Below are 15,669 nucleotides of genomic sequence, written 5' to 3'. Positions count from 1 at the left end.
TAAATAAAAGTGAGCACGACTGCTTAAAGGAAAACAAAAGATAAGGAAATTGATTTCGGGGTAAGAGGCACCTGAATATATTTATTGGTTGAGGAGAATGAGTGTAGGGCAGATAAAAAACAGAAGGTTAGATTGATCGAAGGTTAACCAGACAAATGTACTGAAAGACAGGTGAGATTATTTGTTTTACCTAGATTATTCTAGTGACAGAATCTAATCCAACACCCCATTCTTTTCTTCATACAGTTCTCTTACAGTCAGTTTTGTTATTCAATTATCCACCCACCCACCCACAGTTAGCTGAGACCTCATTCTCAACATAGTTGTGAAATATATGCAATTTGTTTATTCTTTTTTTTTTAATTTACAATTTGTTCATTCTACATATCTATCTCCTCTCCTGTTCCCCTACCCTTACCACCACAATACACATGCATTTCCAGCTGAGGATGAGTATGTGGTCTATGACCTCCACCTGCCCAGTGATGTAGGCATTTCTCAGTTTCTTCTCATGTTTTATGGCACTTCTACGGAAACAAACCTATTGTAAAGTATTATTGGATTGAGAGGCCAGCTACTCTGCGAGCAAAAGTTGGGGCATGAGGAAGAGTTCAGAGAGTAAAGTGGCCTAAAAACATAGCATGAGACCAGGAGCTATGGAAGGACAAGGTCAGGAAAAATTCTTCATGGATAATAGGAATAGTGATGTCTTACACTGAGCAGTTTATCTTTCTGTGCTATAGTAATGATTCATAGAACCGCCAATGAAAGTCGTTAGACACACAAAACAAAGAATGCATGGAGGAAAGGAGGGTAGATGAAGGCTGTTTCATTTACTAACTGGCTGCTTTCTGTGAGCAAATTAGATTCTCAGTTTCCACCTTTGTGGAATATTTACCTTGCAAGATTGTTGTAGTCTCCTCAACAGATATTATTCTGTTTTGCCCTCAAGGCCTTGGTATATGATAGATTAACTGTAACCCTCCCCCACTGTCTCCCACCAAAAAGTTGAAGTGGTAAGCAGGTAATGGAGTATATATTCATGGTAATAATTATTTATAACAATTTTCCTGATGGAAAATATTTTACGTTATTTTAGGGGTCTTGAATGCCTGCATTTAGAAGCAGGCTTTCATTATGAGAGGGTTTTTTTGTATTTGTTTTGTAGTATGGGGCTTACTCTATGCTCTGCCTGGCAGGGCATGGGCTAACTGGAGGGAAAGAAGGTAGCACCACAGAGAAAAAGACTTGGAACTTGGCGTAGCTGGTGCAGTGAAGAAGGTTATGGGGATAAACCCACCTTGAGTTATTGGAACTAAATCCAGTCAGAATGGAGAACAATGTTCGAGAAGCTAGCATGAACAGCCAAGTACAGAGGCCCAACAGGAAGTAAAAGATTGCCTTGACAATTGAATGGAGCATATTAATTAATGCACAGTAGTGGACATCTTAGAGAGGCCAATATTCACCATTTAATCAGGTAACTCAATGGCTATTTTCATGGATGTTCATCAGAAAAACAGGGTTTTGGGCCAAAATGGCTAATAAGAAAAACCCAACAATTCCTAGAGTATATGAAGTGTAAATTATGTGTAGTCAGATTGAGGAATCAGATTAAAAGAGTGGAGTTTGTGTGTGGGGGATGTATCATAAGACATACTAGAGCTGATTCACTAACAAGAATGACAAGATGCTTCGCATTGCTTTGGAGCTCTTGAGAGCTTATTCTCCTCCACATGTTTCCCTCATCTCACATAGGTACTTACAAACGTAAGGTCATTAATGGCCTTAGCACACATGCTGTTTAGCATGTGAAAGCTTTGCGATGGAAAGCCAGGTATCCATTGGAGAGACAAAAGAAGGCTCCAGAACTTGATAGTCAGGCTGGACCTAAGATGCTGCTGATACTCTTCACATGTGATGCTGGGAAGGCTGACTTGGGGATGATCCATTCGCACTATCAAATCTGTATTTGGCTCCTCCATGCAACCAACAGACCCTTCTTCTGTCACCTGTCTCTAAACTCTATGGCATGATATGAAATGCCCTTTACAGCTCAACCTTTCCAACCCCATCTCCTGTCTCTTCCCTCCTGGCTGTCTGAGAAACACCTACCCATCCTTTAAAACCCAGGTGAAATGTTCACTTCTCTGTGGAACTCACCCAAGTGCCCTGGGCAACATGAATCACTCCTCCTCCCTGCTCTTCCAGAGAGTGAATAGTGTCCTTTATAATCCGTCACCTTATATCATCTCCATCTCTTTATGCATCCATCTCTCCCACTGGATGTGTGAGCTCCTCCAGGGCAAAGATGGCCTTGCTCACTTTTGTTTCCTAACACCTCATTTTGTTCTTGCCACAATCTCATGTGGTTGCCCAATGAGGATACCATGGCCCAGAATGTTAAAATAACTTGCCCAAGGATATTCACCTAGTCTGGAACAGAACTGGGGTTGGAAACCAGGTCACCCGAATTCTAACCCAGTGTTTTTTTAACTTCCCATCTAATGATTACAATGATCTTTTGAATTTCCTAGCACCTTTAGTAACACCTAAACACTCATTCATTTACTCATGCTTATAATTTTTATCTAACGTAGGTAGAAGAGTCCTCGTTGCCTCCTTTAAGAGATTCCTGAATTGAGGTAGTCAGCAAATTGTTCGGTCTCAAAGGCAGTCGTTGAAAAGCTTTAACTTGTGCTTATGATTTACTTCCAGACCACCCTGTCGTATTGGACACATGGTTAGCTGTTTGACATGGTTATCGAAGCAACAGGAAGAAACTAGTTAGAGCTCACTGGTCCCTGTTTGAGATGTTATTTATTCCTCATGCAGTTTTAGAAAAAAGTTAGAACTCTTCTTAGAGGGATTATATTAATATGGGTGATTTATCACTGTCCTTTTTTTCACATATATGTCTTAGGAGTTAAAAGTAGGAAGCTGGGAGCAGGAAACCACCTCTGGCATTGCTAATTCTCTTTCTCAATCAGAGTCTTTGTCTAACTGGCATAGCTATTTGCTTCCCATGCAATAAGAAAACTTTTTTTATGTAATATAGTTTCAAGAAAGGTACTTTCTGTTAACATTCATTTCCCTAGAGGAACTTTTTATTGGGAATCTGGGATGAAACCCTATTCTTTAGGAGCACACTCAGTGTGGATAGGTCATATTTCATTCTTGTTTACAAGGACAGGGTTCTGCATAAGACTATATGGCACCATGTGGGCATTTAAAAGACAACATTTGTTTCATAAGTTACTCTTTAGTGTACTAAATAAAAGCCCCAAATGACTTCAAATATTGGTCTTTCTCAATTACAATGTAAGTGGGGTATTCTATTCTTAGTCCCCAGGGAAAACTTTTCTTCTTCAGAAAACAGTTTTTTTTTATTTTTTTAATTGTTGTTCAAGTACAGTTTTCTGTCTTTTACTCCCATTCCAGCCCACCCACCCAGTCCTCCCCCTTTCCTCCCATTTCACTCCCCTAGATTTTGTCCATGTATGTTTTATACTTGTTCCTTTAAACCCTTCCCCTTTTCTCCTGAAATTCCCTTCCCTCTTCCCTCTGGACACTGCCAGCCTGTTCTTTATTTCAGTGTCTTTGGTTATATTTTGCTTGTTTGATTGTTTTGTTGTTTAGGTTCCTGTTAAAGGTGAGATCATGTGGTATTTGTCTTTCACTGCCTGGCTTATTTCACTTAGCATAATGCTTTCCAGTTCCATCCATGCTGTTGCAAAGGGTAGGAGCTCTTTCTTTCATTCTGCTGAATAGTATTCCATTTTGTAAATGTACCATAGCTTTTGGATCCATTCATTTACTGATGAGCACCCAGGTTGCTTCTAGCACTTGGCTATTGTAGATTGTACTGCTATGAACATTGGGGTGCATATGTTCTTTTGCATTGGTGTTTCAGGGTTCTTAGGATATACTCCTAACAGTGGAATTGCTGGGTCAAAAGGCAGATAGATCCATTTTTAGTTTTCTGAGAAAATTTCATACTGCTTTCCATAGTGGTTGTACCAGTCTGCAGTCCTACCAACAGTGAACTAGGGTTCCCTTTTCTCCACAATCTCTTCAACACTTGTTGTTTGTTGCTTTGTTTATGATGGCCATTTTGACTGGTGTAAAGTGGTATCTCACTGTGCTTTTAATTTGCATTTCTCTGGTGGCTAGTGATATTGAGCATCTTTTCATGTGTCTCTGGATCCTCTTTGGAGAAGTGTTCATTCAAGTCCTTTGCCCATTTTTTAATTGGGTTGCTTGTCTTCTTAGAATGGAGTTGTGAAAGTTCTTTGTATATTTTGGAGAGTAAACCCTTGTCTGATGTATCATTGGCAAATATGTTTTCTCATGCAATTGACTCTCTTTTTATTTTAATACTGTTTTCTTTAGCCATGCAGAAGCTTTTTATTTTGATGAGATCACATTTGTTTATTCTTTCCTTTATGTCCCTTGCAATACCTATTAAAGTACCAATGACATATTTCACAGACATAGAACAAACACTTCAAAATTTTATATGGAACTATAAATGACCCTGAATAGCTGCTGCAGTTTTGAGAAAGAAGAACAAAGTAGGAGGGAACACAATACCTGATATCAAACTGTAGTACAAGGCCACTGTAATCAAAACAGCCTGGTACTGGCATAAAAACAGGCACATGGACCAGTGGAACAGAACAGAGAGCCAAGAAATAAACTCAACTCTCTACAGTCAATTAATACTCAACAAAGGGGGCAGCAACATAAAATGAAGTAAAGATAGCCTCTTCAACAAATGGTGATGGGAGAACTGGACAGCTACGTGCAAAAAAATAAAACTCTAGCAGCACCAACTTATACCATACAAAAAATAAATTCAAAGTGGATAAAAGACTTAAATATAAGCCATAACACCATTAAAGTCCTAGAGGAGAACATAGGCATAAAAATCTCAGATGTTTCACGCCACAACATTTTTAGGAAACATGTTTTTTTAACAATAGAATATGTTCTTTCAAACTTTTCTTGATCTCAGAAATTCACATAGTTCAAAAAACTGCTAGGATAAAATATTTCCAGCCCATTGTCCTGATTTACTCATGTGGAAAAAGCCATGTCCAATTATGTATATGAGTAGAAATAAATATGGGACTCAGAAATGTAAGATTTTTGTCCATTTTTCATAATGAGAATAGAGAATGGAATTTCTCAGTAGGATACAAGGTGTAAGGCTCTGTGAGCCTGCAGTTATGTGGATTAGCCCTGCTTTTTATGAACAGGCATGACTATGTTCTTAGTCTCAGGAGTCACTGAAAACCAATGGGCTTAGGCATTCCTAGTTTGCTTTTAAAAATTATGACTTAAGTGCCTTCTAAGAAAGAACATTTATTTTTCCTACATGACAATATGTCCCCACATTAGTGTCAAAAGCAAATAAGCAAAGCAGAGACAGATTTATTTTTTTATACAGAAAAATTCTCACTTGGTTGAACTTTATAAGCTTTTGAAAATTATATATATATATGTATTTGGAGGAAATAAAATTGTGTTAGCCTTTTTACTGAACATGAGCTATTGACATATTTATTATGCTTTTTTGGTTACAACAAATTATTCATTTGAATTACATCTTTTTATTTTATTTGCTACGGTAAAGGAAAATGTGTTTGAATTGCTTCAAAATTGTTGAACTATTTATTACTCAAGAAATAGGTGGGCAGACTGCAAAAACGGTTATAGAGATTCTACTCACTCTCCTATTGAATCCCTTGCAAAGGGACTTTGCAGCTCTTCTCCTGAGAAGATGGAATTTCTTTTTCTACCCTTTGACCTTGGAATAGCTTTATAGCTTGCTTTGGGTAATATAGTTTGCACAAAAGGTGATGTGCCAGTTCTGTTCTTAAGTCTCAAGAACCTTTGTATGCTTCTGTTCTTTCTCCTGGCCTTTTGCATTCACAATGAGAAGCAGTCCAGGCCTGCCTGCTCTAGGACAAAAGACCAAGTGAAAAAAATGAAATCATCCCAACTAGGGCCTTCTAGACTGGCCAGCTCCTAGCCAAATTGCAACTGGTCACACGATGCAGCTGAACTCAAATAAGCCAATTTAGAAGCACCCATAGACTTCAGAGCAAACTGAATGCTATTGTATACCCCTAAGATTTGTATTTTCTTGCTATGCAATACTGTTGTGGCAATGATAAATGATAAAGTCAGTACATATTTATTTATGTTGACACTTTCAATCATAATACCAAACCACTCGTTTAAAAATATACATAGATACATGAAATGCTGTATTTTAAAAAAAAGTTTATCAGCTTTGGCTGGTGTGGGTCAGTGGATTGAGCGCTGGCTTGTGAACCAAAGAGTCACTGGTTCGATTCCTAGTCAGGTCACATGCCTGGGTTGTAGGCCAGGTCCCCAGTAAGGGGCATGTGAGAGGCAACCACACAATGATGTTTCTTTCCCTCTGTTTCTCCTTCCCTTCCCCTCTCTCTAAAAATAAATAAATACAATCTTTAAAAAAATTTTTATCAAATTTCATTCCACCAACAGAGAGGATGCAATGCACAGCATATAGTAAGTAGCTCTTGGGACTTACCAACTTGTGAACCTCAGGTAGCATCTCACAGCCTAACCTGCTCATCAGTGGAGGAGCTTCTGCAGCGGAGTGGTCCTCCTTAAGTAAGCCAAGACTTTTTTTCATAGTTGAAATGTAAGCCCAAATTAATTTATAAATTAGCTAATGTTTTTCCTTCTAAGAGAGTGCTTCTGTCCAGGTTCCTGTTTATTTGTTTTCTGAAAAGAAAAAAAAAGTTTTCTGGTACTCATGTTCTTTCCCTGTTTGATGCATATTTTATCTGTGTATCTCTTGAATGATGATAAAACTTTGCTCTAAGGAACTAATCCTTTGGAAAGAGGTATTTTAAATATCTGACAAACCATGGAGTTCCCTCTAGTGCATAGCCAGACAAGCAAGCATCCCACTTTTCGATGAACATTCAGTTTCTAAAGGAGACTATGGACTTACTAGAAGACAACTGATGAAACTAACGAAATGGGGACCACGGTTTAGCTGGACAAAGGAGAGGCCAAGAGGATCTGAAAGAGTAGCTCAAACCCAGTAGACACTCAAAAGACATGAATTCATAATGAGGAAGTACTGCTTTTCAGTTCTCCAGTAATATTGCAGAGAATCTTAGAAATCAGAACGTGATAATTTTATCTCTTATTAAAAAATGGCTGCAAAATTTCAGCTCCACCCTTGCTGGACCTATGACTTCTGTATGCAGTTGTGTCACCTATAAAATGAGGGTAATAACATCTGCCTAATAGAAAGGGTGGAAGGACCAAGTGACTGAATATTTGTAAAACTCTTAGAACAGTGCCTGATATGTGATAAATGTCTGTTAAGTAACAAATTAAAAACTAAAAGCTGAGGACTTCCTATTTCAAATCTGACATGCAAGAAGCTGAAGGTCACCACTTTACCTTCTGAAGTAAAATTCTAAACAAATTGTCAAGTCCACAACTCTTTTTAGATTCATCAGAAAAGCAAGGTCACAGGGAAAAACACTGTCCCTCAAAGCTGGTGGCAACAGACAAGTGAATACAGAGAATCACAACTTACTAAAACAGAATGCCACAACTTTTATGAGAACCAGTGCCGGAGATGGAAAACCTAAACTGTATTGATGAATTGCTGGAAGCTCAGAATGGACTCCTCTGAGACTGAGAAGCTCCAGGGGGATTCGGTCATCAGGGGATGAATTCACGTTTATTAATTTTTACCTCCAGGAGCTCCACCGGGTAAAAAACACAGTTGGAAGAGGCAGTGCAAGCATTAGGACCAGACTCAGGTAGGCAGGGATATCAGAATTATCAGACTGGAATTTTTTTGAAAAACATGCTATGAGTATAAGCAAGCTGGTAACTAACATTAATTAACAATCATTAGTAATAGAAAGTGTGGTCTCTGTTCTTTTACAGGCTATGGTTCTGCTGGGAAGATGGGGCCTACTGGCACAACTGACATAAGAAACCTAATCAAACAACTCATCAACACAAGAACATAAGTCTTGGAAAAATCAAAGTTATATGACTCCAGATTAAAAGAGTTTTCAGGAAGGTATGGCGTTGTATCAGCAAGCAGTTCTCAGAAAACCCAGGTTCTGGTGTGGGTTGAGGGGAGGCTTAAGAAAGGAAGTGTCGAAGACTGAAAAATAGTTTGTCAATCTTTTCCACTTACAGAAGCAACTTAAAAACCTAGAATTACTTGTGATAAACTAAAGAAACAATTTACACCTCATATCTTAGCTTCTGGAAGGAGTTTATACAGCTTTCAAAGTTAAATAATTTAGGCCCAGGGAAAGCTTACATATTGAGAGGGTCTGCTCTGTTATTTAGGATTCAGGGAACATCACTTTCTGAGACAGAAGAATACTAAGAACTCAACTGTGCGAAAGTAAAAAATTAACTTACAGGCAGCACTGCAATTGTCAAGTACTTTGCTTCTTTTAATATATATATATTTTTTAGTCTTTCTTGAAAAAGATGAATTTGGTACATGGTAATTAGCTGCTCTGCTCTACTTCTTCTTTGCAACCTGATGAGCCCTACCTTATGAAACAATTGGCGTAGACATTTCTTGACAAATGGTGAAAGCGTGTGCTCCCCGAAACGGGTGAGAACACCACTCATTGTGACAGGAAGCCATCTTTGAGGGCAGGACTGTTGTGGACGTGTTGTTCTTCCAGCCAAGGTGTCGGGGAGGTTTATTCTTCCTCTTGCAAATCTTTTGGGAAGGCGGATCCAGCAGTTCAAGAAAAGAGATGCCACGATTCTGACAAGTTAATTAAGCTTTCACTTCTGAGTATTATATGTATAGCAAAGAAGAAAAACCTTAATTTTCTTTGTACTGTCTGACAAAAAAGAAACACAAGATAAATGCAGGCAGATTCTTTCAAAGTTGTCCTTATTACTGATTCCTTGTCTGAGGAACAGAGGTTTTAGAAGCCTCAATCAGAACAAATAAAAAGTCTCAGCATCTTCTATCTTTCTGTAATTTACATATATGTGTGCATATATCAATAGATATAAGAATGTTGTTCACCACAATGTGAGAGCTGACGCACCCACACTTGGGTTCCCCCCCAATGTGCTTCCTCTCTTTTTTTTCCAATTTCACCAACATGGAAAATGAAACCTCCACCGTGGGAGGCAGAAATTTGGTCTCGCTGGTCTTCACCCCCAGGTGTTGTACCTGTAGACACATCTCATGGGAAAAGGAAGTTTGCAGACATATTAAGCTTACTAATTAGCTGACTTTAACATAAGGCTATTATCCTGGATTACCCAAGTGAACCCAACATCGTCATCTAAGCCCTTAAGAGCAGAAGAGAAAATCACAGAGATTCAAAGCATAAGAGGAATTTAACGTATCTCTGAAAGGTTCAAGAGCAAGGGGCCACATATCAAGGAAATGGGAACCTAGGTCCTACGTTCACAAGGAACTGAATCCTTTTAATAATCAATGAAGTTGAAATAAGATGCTCGTCTCCAGATGAAAATCACAACTCTGGCTGAAGCTTGATTTTTATGCTTATGAGCTCTTAAACACAGAGCACAACTGTGCTGAGCCAGAATTCTGACCTGTGGAGACTACGATCTGAAATTGAGTCCTGTTTTAAGATGTGATTGTGCTTATTTAAGCCAAGAATAAAAACTAATTCATCAAGATTTTAACCAATTTATTGTCTTACATTTAAAGTGGCAATGTTAGAAGTTATCTATTTTCAATATGAGATGTTACATTTTTGATAATCACTTTGAGTATAAATGTATATATTCATATACAAATGGAGGCAAATAAGTTTTTAAAGAAGTTTTTTACCCTTAAAAATGCCTCTTTAGTAGGCCTTCTTTTTTAATTAGGCTAGTTCACATGAATCAAGGAAATAACTAAATTCAAGTTCTCATTGAATGGAATTCTGGCTACAGGCTAGAGACAAATGGGGTCAAGGACTAGGCAACTAGGAAGGAAAAGCCATACAGGGTATCCCTGGTTTACTGAATGACATTGTCCTTCCTGCTTCCTGGTACAGAGTCTATGTTTGAGTTAGCAATATCCACCCGCACACATGTGCACATCTTGCCCTCACTGTCGGTCATGTTCTTTGGGTAGGACTAAACCCACCCTTATTACCAGAGGGGGATCCTGATTGCATTAGGCTAGTCTGAGCACACCATCCTTATGACCATGGGAAATGGTTTAGGAATGGGTACCTAACTCAGACATGAGTCAGTCAGCTCATTGCATTTTATTGCACTGGTCCAAAGACGTTGGTTTGTCTAAGTTGGTCCAATCAGAACGAACCTGAAGAATTCTGGGACATAGTCTGCTCCCTTCCTTGACAGATACAAACAAGGGAGAATTCAGCCCCAGTTGTTGCTCACAGCCATCCTGGGACCATGAAGTGAGAACCTACTTGAGATAGGAGCCACACATCAAGGGTGTGGAGGAGAGGCAGCACAAATATAGAAACAGCCACTGGAGCACTGTTTGGCCCCTGAATGATGTCTATAAGCCAGTAAAGATCCCTTTTTTGTCTTAGCTCGATTTTCTTTTTCTTGCAATTAAAACATCCTTAAATTGCAGGAGGTGAAGGGAAAGACAAGAGTAGAAAAGATAAACTTCATGCTTCATAACGCCCAGGGCTAACCAGGCCTGTAGTTAGCCTTCACCACCTTGCTTCTCCCGAGTCTGAGTCCCACTTGCAGTTTCCCCTGAGTGTAGCTCTCCCAGAGTAAATAGTGCTATGGAACAGTGAGTGTCTCACATGTTCCTTTTGCTCATACTTTTTTGTACCTGCATTCTTCTTCTTTCAATTATGGTTTTTGATTCTCAGTAACATACCTTTTTCTTTCATGGTGATTCTCATGTGACTATTTTGAGAAAGTCGAGAGATGAAGATGAATGATTATAGGGAATAAACTGTTGGGTGGACTCCTCACTTAGGGGCTGTGCTCCTATGTGTGTTTTTTTATGTTCAGGACATTCAATTCATCCTCTGTCCCTGCATTTGCCCTGCAAATGATATACTATTTCTTCCTTTCACATTCTGAGCAGATTTTTCAAAAGCAGTGAATGAAAAATCTCAAGTACACTGGTGCCTACTGAAAATAAAAACAGAAGATATCTTGATCTCCTGTTGCACATCCACCTGGCAATTTGCCCTGAAGTCATCCAGGGAGGTGAGTTGAGAAATTTTGTCACTCATACACATATTTGAACAGAACTGCCAAAGCTTGTCTGGGCAAATTTTCTTACTAGGAAAATCTACTTTTGACAAAACCCTGTTCATTTACTGTCAATAGTACTTTGTGGAAGTATACATATTTACATGTATGAAAGCCCTTCACTGAAAATCCTTAATCATAGGATATATCCATTTCTTTTAGATTATGAACTATAAGGAATAAGACATAGTTTAGCTTTACATTAAGAAGAAATTATAAATAAAAATAAATGTTTCACAGTAGATTTATGTATTGCTGTAATTTTCTACTTCAACACCCTTCTCTAACTTTTAATGGCTGCCTAAAATTTCTTTAACATGGACAGAAACATCTACTTTACAATAATTACTAAAAGGCTTAATGTATAAGTACAGACTTTGCACTAAGGTTTAATAGCATTTAAAGCTTTCTTTCCAATGAAGCGGGTTTAATAATGATACGATAAAAGAGACCCACAGAAAAAAGTATAAAACTATAGAAAAGGGACTCGAATAAATTAGGGACAAATTTCAGTTTTTATAGCAAAATCTTTTTATACTTTAGCCTATGACAGCAAATTAACTGTGACTTTTTCCAGTTGAAACTATTTGTCCCTATTTCGTGGTAATTGCTGTATTTTCTTCTAGGTAGTACCTAATGGAAGATAGAACTAGCATATGAAAGTATGCCTTTTCTTAGAACCTGTTTACTTTTGGGGATTGAAAACCATTCTTATTCTATCAACTTTAACATATTTTAACATCTTCTACTTCCTCCACAAGCCAGTATACTAAAATATCATATTAGGTGTTGATAGTGGCCAATTACATCTCGGAACATTCTCTTAACCCGGCTTCTTTGGAGCAGTTTTCTCGGGATATTTATTATGTTAATGTATACTGTGAATCTCGGAGAGGGATATAGTGTAAACAGAGATTTCCGAACTAGTGAAATCTTATTTCTTTCTTCCAGAACACCCACTTATACAATGAATGACACAGATGTTTCTCAGAAAACAGAGATTTTCTTAAATCTTAAGAAGAAAACTGTACTGTTGTCGTCAATTACAGGGTCAGGTTTCAGCCCCATTGTGGGCGAATTCACTTTGCTCTTCCCCGAGAACTTGACCTTTTGTCTCACTCCTTCCCACCTTCCCACCAGGCTCACAAATGACAACACCATGCACGATGGCGGTATCACCATCAGGACAGACTTACATCTAGTATTGAATAAAACAGTTCTTAACATAAATCAAACTCAAGCTGCATTAATAATAGTTTCACATCCAAAAATCTTTTACCATTCAAGAGAAAGTTTAGCCTTTCTCCCAAATTTCTCCCTTCACAATTGTTTTCTCTACTCAATTTAAAATAAAAACAAGCAGAATCTGAAAAACAATGTAGAGTGGAATGTGTAGAATGATATCTGATTTTGTGGATCCAACCCAAAAAATTGGATAAATAAATAAAAGATGTAAATAAATAAAAATAAAGAAATGACTAAGAGTGCTTGCTTCCAGTATGAAATAACCATTTTATTTCAAACTTTTCTTCTCTTGTTTTGTTGGTATCCCGGACTGCTTTTCACCACTCCCTTAAAAGTCAGGTCTTAGACTGATATTAGTGCCATTGCCATATCATCAAGTTCACAACCTTTGTTATTTAGAAGTGAACATGTTATTCAGATTTAAGCAAGTATGTATGGTCAAAAGTATGTAATCATAATGATTAAATATTTATAAAATAAAAAATGAAAAGGTCAGAGAATTTATGAAAGATGAACCCAGATCATTCATTCTATGGAACAGAAATGAATTCCCAGAAAAATTAGAATCTAAAGTGTGTATGTGTGTGTGTGAGTGTGTTTCATGGATCTGAAAAAATGAAAATGACCCCCTCCTCTCCAAATCAGCTTTAAGAAGCTGATTGCTTCCTAACGGGGGGGGGGGGGGTGGACACAAAATTGTGTGCTTGTTCTTAGAGAGAGATACATGTGATCAAAAGCAGAATCAATAAAAAGTAGCTTTAGTGACATGAATTTTAACTCAGTATTAGTAAGAAAAGGACTGAACTTAGATCTGATGCACTGTTCAAGACAGGGAGAATGCCGTAATATTCTCCTTATCCTAGTTGTATGTTTTTAATGTTTAATTTTTACTTCTTTTATATTGGTCAGCTATGCTAATGATGTTCAATGAAATCTGCCACTAGCATCATCACATGTCCAAGTATACACAGGTTTTCACTGATAAACACTTCATAGAGCTCATACCTTCTCCTTCTCCAGTTTTAAGCAAGCCATCTCAGTTATGCTTGCAATTATCTTAATTCTAATTGTTCTGTATCCAACCCATCCTCTGAAACTAGGACTCACTGTTCCTGGTGCTATTTTATCAAGATGTGTGGATCTTACCCTGAGTACCTAATACACCTTAGAGCTATTTTATTTCTATTCAAATGGGGTTGCATAATATATAAACAGTAATTGCACACTCGTCATCACTGATAAACTATATCAAGGACCTAGAATTAAAGGCAGCTCCCTGCCATTACTTCCTTATAATATCCTGTGCCCACTTCTTCATGGAGAGATGGCGGAAGTGGTCCAGTTTTTACCACTGTCACCAATGCTTGAAGATAAGTTGACACTATGATTTTCCAAGATGGGCTTGACTTTAAAACATTGAATCTGAAATTCTTTAATTCTTTAAATGTTTAGTTTACTGTATAGATGAGAGTAGTGGAGATGAGCCATTTGAAGAAGAGATTAGGCTAATCTTGGGGTGTTAGGCAACAAGGACAATTTAAAAATATTGTGTACTTTCACTATGTGCTCACAGATTTTGTTTCAAGAATGTTGAGCTCTCTGATGTGATAGAAAATTTTCTTTCTTGTCTCTCTATCTCTCTTTGGTGAAACATTTGGCTTGCATTTTGGCCAGTGCAGGAGTCTTGTGGGACTTCTCTAAGGTTTCTTTTGAGAAATCAGCTAATAGTGTTATGGAAACTCCTTTGTAGGTAACTGTCTCCTTTTCTCTTGCTGCTTCTAGAATTCTCTCCCTCATTTTAATCTTGAGTAATTTAATGATGATGTGCCTTGGTATGTTTTTTTCTGGGATCCAACTTCTTTGGGACTTCCTGGACTTGCATGTCTATTTCCTTCACCAGCTTGGGAAGTTCTTCATTATTTTTTCAAATAAATTTTCAATTTGTTGCTCTTCTTCTTTTTCTTCTGGAACCCTTATGATTAGGATGTTGGAATGTTTAAAGTTGTTCTGGAGGTTCCTAAACCTCTCCTCATTTTTTTTTTTTGAATTCTTGTTTCTTCATTCTGTTCTGGTTAAATGTTTATTTCTTCCTTTTGTTACAAATTGTTGATTTGAGTTCTGGTTTACTTCTTTTCACTGTTGGTTCCCTGTGTACTTTTCTTTATTTCACTTTGTATAGCCTTCACTTTTTCCTCTATTTTGTGTCTATACTCAATAATTTCTGTGAGCAACCTGATTACCAATATTTTGAACTCTGCATCTAATAGGTTGGCTATCTCCTTGTCACTTAGTTCCTTTTCTGGAGTTTTGATCTGTTCTTTCATTTGGGCCATATTTCTTGCCTCAGCACACCTGTTATGTTGTAAGCAGCAAAGCATTAAGTATTTTCCAGGGCAGAACAACTCACTTTGCTGCGTTGTGGTACTGTGAGTGGGGGAAGAGTCAGTCAGGGAACAATGTTTCTTGCTTGGCTCTCCCGCACCCCTTTTAGTCACTTCCCCCTGCTTCCCACAAGCAGACTATGCCCTTTTGGGTCCTGCCTGGGTGCTAGCTGGGTGCTGATTCCCTGCCCAAGGTGGGTAGGTTTGTGAATATTCTAGGATTCTGTGACCCACCCCCCTAATAAACTCCTCTGTGAAACTGAGAGTTTCTCTAGCTACTGCAAGCCCCACAGCTTTTTATAGCCAGAAGTTTTGAGGCTTTAGTTTTCCATGCTGTAACCCTGGGCTACACAGTCTGTCTTACTCCCCATTTGTTCCTTCCAGCTTTTCCACACGCAAATGTGGGATATCCCAGTCCACCAACCTTGCTGAGCATCCTCTCCACCCGGACTTCATGTGTCCACCCCTCCTTCCAGTCTAGATAACATTTCTTCTTTAACTCCTTGGTTGTTGGAATTCCATACAGTTCAATTTTCTAGCACTTGTGATTGTTTTTAATATGTTTGTTATCCTTCTTTTTATTGTGCGAGTAAGCAAAGCATATCTACCTAAGCCTCTAACTTGGCCAGAAGCCTATCTTGTGTTCTTTAACTTTGACCCTTGTTCCCTGTTGCGTAAAAATGTCCTTTTTCTCCCCCATGTCTTTTGCAATATTGGATATAACTATTTTTCTCAAGTTTGATAAGGAGTAGGGCTATGAACC

The 15,669-nt window shown here is 38.1% G+C and overlaps 1 long non-coding RNA gene across 2 annotated transcripts in view; it reads left to right on the top strand.

Moving 5' to 3' along the window:
• The window catches only part of LOC118974439 (uncharacterized), a 71,267-nt gene extending 58,604 nt beyond the window's left edge, over positions 1-12,663 (top strand). The window contains exons 1-3 of one of the 2 annotated variants that reach the window (XR_005063902.1): positions 7,999-8,110; positions 11,111-11,235; positions 12,232-12,663. This is a non-coding gene — a long non-coding RNA (uncharacterized LOC118974439). Of the gene's footprint in view, positions 1-7,998; positions 8,111-11,110; positions 11,236-12,231 lie in introns of those variants that run through there. The other variant, XR_005063901.1, reaches the window with a different exon arrangement.
• Positions 12,664-15,669: the final 3,006 nt, after the last annotated feature.

Source organism: Sturnira hondurensis, unplaced genomic scaffold (genome assembly GCF_014824575.4).
Source record: "Sturnira hondurensis isolate 20B ecotype Veracruz unplaced genomic scaffold, ASM1482457v3 Scaffold0019428, whole genome shotgun sequence".
NCBI classification, from domain to species: domain Eukaryota; kingdom Metazoa; phylum Chordata; class Mammalia; order Chiroptera; family Phyllostomidae; genus Sturnira; species Sturnira hondurensis.
This window is presented reverse-complemented; position numbering and strand designations above follow the sequence as displayed.